This window comes from Equus asinus, unplaced genomic scaffold (assembly GCF_041296235.1).
Source record: "Equus asinus isolate D_3611 breed Donkey unplaced genomic scaffold, EquAss-T2T_v2 contig_197, whole genome shotgun sequence".
Taxonomy (NCBI): domain Eukaryota; kingdom Metazoa; phylum Chordata; class Mammalia; order Perissodactyla; family Equidae; genus Equus; species Equus asinus.
Window position 1 is genome coordinate 1,992,679 of NW_027224846.1, and position 5,232 is coordinate 1,997,910.

Genomic DNA, 5,232 nt, shown 5'->3' on the forward strand with positions numbered 1-5,232 from the left:
AATAGCAAATCTGGCAAAAGTCAACGACAAAGAAAAGATATTAGGGGCAGCAAGCCAGAAGAGAATAATCTACAAATGAATCCCTATCAGGCTTTCAGTGAATTCCTCAGCAGAAATCTGACAGGCTTAGAGAGGATGGGCTGATTGATTCAAAATACTGAAGACAAAAACTTTCAGGAAAGAACTCTATCCAGAGAAATTATCCTTCAGATATGTTGGAGAAATAAAATCTTTCCCAGATATACAAAAGCTGAGAGAGTTCATTGTGACTAGATCTCCATTACAAGAAATGATCAAGGATGCTTTCATACCTAAAACAAAAGGCAAAGCTTTACAAAGCCTGGAGCAAAGAGATAAATAGACAAAATGATAAATTCGCAGCTCTCTGTCAGAACAGGTTAGAAACCACTTAATAACATAAAAGATAAAGAGAAGGAAAGCGTCAATACTAACTATAAACACTTCATTTTAATCACAGAGTCACAACACAAAACAGAATAATTTGTTATGACAATAACTTAGATGGGGAAGAGGAGGGGATGGAACCTGCTTAAGGTAGCGGAGATAAGAGGCTAACAAAAAATGGGCTGTCTCATCTATGAGATCATTTATACACACCTCATGGTAACCACTAAACAAAAAAATCAGTGTAGAGACACAAATCCTAAATAATGCTAAAACCATTAAAGAAAACCAACAAACTGAAATGGCAGTCAGAAATACAGGAGAAGAGAAACAAGCGAAATAGAGAACAATTGAGAAACAAGAGATAAAATGGCAGTGTTCATCCCTCATATATAAATAATCACTCTAAAGGTAAATGGATTGAATTCTCCAATCAAAAGACACAGAATAGCCAAATGGATTAAAAAATAAAACCCAACAATATGCTGCCTCCAGGAAACACATCTCAGCTCTAAAGACAAACACAGGCTCAGAGGGAAGGGATGGCAGATGATGTGGCAAGCAAATGGCAAGCAAAAGAAAGCAGGAGTAGCCACACTTATATCAGAGGAAGTGGACTCCAAGATAAAAAAAGACAATGAGAGACAAATAGGGGTGTTATATAATAATAAAAGGGAAATTCCACCAAGAGGAAATAACCCTTATGAATATGTATACACCTAACACAGGAGCACCAGGTATATAAAGCAACTATTAACAGACTTAAATGGAGAAATTAAAAGCAACTCAGTAATAGTAGGGGACCTGAACACCCCACTTACATCAAAGGGTAGATCATCCAGACGATAAGTCAACGAGGAAATGTTGAATTTAAATGAAACACTTGAGAAGATGGACTTAAAAGATATACATAGAACATTTCATCCCAAAACGGCAGAATACACATTCTTCTCAAGTGCACATGGAACATTCTCAAACATAGACCCTATGTTGTGAAACAAGGTGAGACAATAAATTTAAGAAGATTGAAACCATATCAAGCATCTTTTCTGATGACAATGCTATGAAACTAGAAATGAACTACAAGAAAAAGCTGCGAAAGTGACAAGTATGGAGACTCTAACATAATTCAGAATGACCATTGGATCAATGAAGAAATCAAAGGAGAAATAAAAAAAAATACCTGGAGAGAAATGAAAATGAAAATGCATCATACTACCTGTTATGGGATACAACAAAATGGTTCTAAGAGGCAAATGCATAGCAACAGAGGCCCACATCAACAAACAAGAAACATCTCAAATAAGTAATCTTAAACTACACCTATAAGAACTCAAAAAAGAAGGACAAATGAAGCCCAAAGTCGGCAAAAGGAGGGAAATGATAAAAATTAGAACAAAAATAAATGACAGACCAAAAATCAAACAAACAGACATAGAAAGGATCAATGAAACTAACACCTGGTTCTTTGAGAACATAAGGAGAATTGACAAACCCTTAGCCAGACTCATTAAGAGAGAAAGAGAGAAGGCTCAAATAAATAAAATTAGAAATGAAAGAGGAGAAATTAAAATGGATACCACAGAAATACAAAGAATTAGAAGAGAATAGTATGAAAATCAATATGCCAACAAATTGGATAACCTAGAAGAAATGAATAATTTTTAGACTCACACAACCTCCCAAAAGCAAATCAAGAAGAAATAGAAAAGCTGAATAGACCAATCAAGTGTATAGAGGTTGAAAGAGTCAGCAAAGTCTTCCCAAGAAAACAAAAGTCCAGGGCCCGATGGCTTCTCTGGAGAATTCTACCAAACATTCAAAGAAAATGTAATACCTATCTTTCTCAAGCTATTCCAAAAGATTGAAGAAGAAAGAATGCTTCTTAACTCATTCTATGGGGCCAACATCACCCTGATACCATAACCAGACCAGGACAACAAAAAGAAGGAAAATTACAGGTCAATAACATGGATGAACATAGACACAAAAATCCTCAACAAAATATTGGCAAACCAAATACAATAAACTAAAATGATCATACAACATGATCAAGTGGGATTCATGTCAGGGATGCAGGGACAGTTCAACATCTGCAAATCAATCAGTGTGATACACCACATTAACAAAATAAGGAATATAAATCACATGATCATCTCAATATATGCAGAGAAAACATTTGAAAAGGTCCAACTTCTGTTTATGAGAACTCTGCATAAAATATGTAGAGAGGGAAAGTATCTCAACATAATGAAGGCCATATATGACAAACCCAGGTCAACATCATACTAATTGTGAAAAACTGAAAGCCATCTCTCTGAGAACAGGAACAAGACAAGGGTGCCCACTCTTGCCACCTCCTGTTCAACATACTAATGGAGGATTTGGCCAGAGTAATCAGGTGAGAAAAAGAAATAAAAAGTATCCAAATTGGAAAAGAAGAAGTGAAACTCTCACTGTTTACAAATGACACGATCCTATATATAGAAAACCCTACGAATCCACTAGAAAACGTAGAAATAACAACTAGAGCAAAGTTTCACAGTGCAAAATCAACTTACAAATTCAGTTGAATTTCTATAAATAATAACGAACTAGCATAAAGAGAAGTCCAGAATACAATCTCTTTTACAATTGCAACAAAATAATAAATATCTAGGAAAAAATTTAACCAAGGAGGTGAAAGACCTACACACTGAAAACTATAAGGCAATTGAAGATATCATAAAAAAATGGAAACATATTACATGCTCATGAATTGGAAAAATAAATGTAGTTAAAATGTCCATATTTCCTAAAGAAATCTGCAGATTCAATGCAATCTCAGACAGAATTTCACATCAAACACCATTGTGTTTCCCCTTTTCTCCACTCGCTGTGAGCCCTGGGTGTCTGCTACCCAGCTGTTCCTGTGCCAGGCACCTCGTCTGCCAGGACACAGCTGAGCTCACCTGCACATTTCCTCTTTTCAGGAAAAAGCTGGAAATGACTCTGAGGAGTTTAAACTTACCTCCCTTCATTCAGGATGGAGACAGAGCAGCAAGTATGGCTTCCACGTGGAGCCACTCAGCCTCTCCCCACGCCCTCCTGGGATCTGCCCTCCAGATTGATAGGAGCCCCTCTGAAAGGCAGGAAGATGCCTCAAGGATGCAAACACTCGAGTCAGGCACGATGTGTCCACGTGTAGATATGCTTTCCATGGGAAGCAAACAAACCAGACTGCACATGCTCATTTTAAGGTGGTACGTTTCCCTCATCAGAAATGTGCTCCAATTTTTTTTTACAATTTTTTATTGTGGTCTAAATAGTTTATAACATTGTGAAATTTCAGTTGCATCTTAATATATGTCAAATAGCATATAAATGTACCCCTGTGCCCTTTGTGTTCACCCTCCCCCTCCTTGCCCCTGCTAACGACTAAGTTGTTCTCTTTGTCCATAAATTTGTTTATATTTAACATATGAGTGAAGTCATACAGTGTTTGTATTTCTCTGTCTGGCTCATTTTGCTTAGCTTAATGCCCTCAAGTTTCGTCCATGTGGTTGTGAATGGGACAATTATATCTTTTTATGGCTGAGTGGTATTCCATTGTATATATATATATGTATATACCACATCTTCTTTATCCAATCATCAGTTTTTGGGCACTTGGGTCGCTACCATATCTTGGCTATTGTAAATAATGCTGCAATGAACACAGGGGTGCATAAGTCTCTTTGTATTGTTGATTTCAAGTTCTTTGGATAAATACCCAGTTGTGGGATAGCTGGGTCATATGCTATTTCTATTTTTAATTTTTTGAGAAATGTCCATACTGTTTTGCAAAGTGGCTGGATCAGTTTGAATTCCCACCAGCAGTGGATGAAGGTTCCCTTTTCTCTACAACCTCTCCAACATTTGTTATTTTTTGTCTTGGTGATTATAGCCATTCTAATGGGTATGAGATGATATCTAAGTGTACTTTTGATTTGCATTTCCCTGATGATTACAGACGTTTAGCATCTTTTCATGTACCTATTGGTCATCTGTATATCTTCTTTGGAAAGATGTCTGTTCATATCCTCTGCCCACTTTTTGGTTGGGTTGTTTATTTTTTCCAGTTCAGATGTGTGAGCTCTTTATATATTATGGAGACTAACCCCTTGTCAGATACATGATTTGCAAAAATTGTCTTCCAGTTGCTGGGTTGTTTTTCATTTTGATCTTGATTTCATTTGCCTTCCAGAAGCTATATAGTCTGATGAAGTCCCACTTATTTAGTTTCTCTTTTGTTTCCCGTGTCTGAGTGGACATTGCATTTGTGAAGATCCTTTTAAAGCTGATGGCAAAGAGTGTACTGCCTATATTTTCTTCCAGAAGTTTTATGGTTTCCTGTCTTACCTTCAAATCTTTGATCCATTTTGAGTCTATTTTTTTGTATGGAGAAGGACAATGATCTACTTTCATTCTTTTGCGTGTGGCTGTCCAGTTTTCCCAGTACCATTTATTGAAGAGGATTTCCTTTCTCCATTGTATGTTCTTGGCTCCTTTGTCAAAGATTAGCTGTCCATAGATGTTTGGTTGTGTTTCTGGGCTTTAAATTCTGTTCCATTGATCTGTGTGTCTGTTCTTGTACCAGCACCATGCTGTTTTGATTACTATAGCTTTGTAATAGGTTTTGAAGTCAGGGATTGCAATGCCACCAGCTTTGTTCGTGTTTCTCAGGATTGCTTTGGCTATTCAGGGTCTTTTCTTGCTCCAGATGAATTTTAAGATTCTTTGTTATATTTCTGTGAAGAATGTCATTGGGATTTTGATTGGAATTCATTGACTCTTTAAATTCCTTTA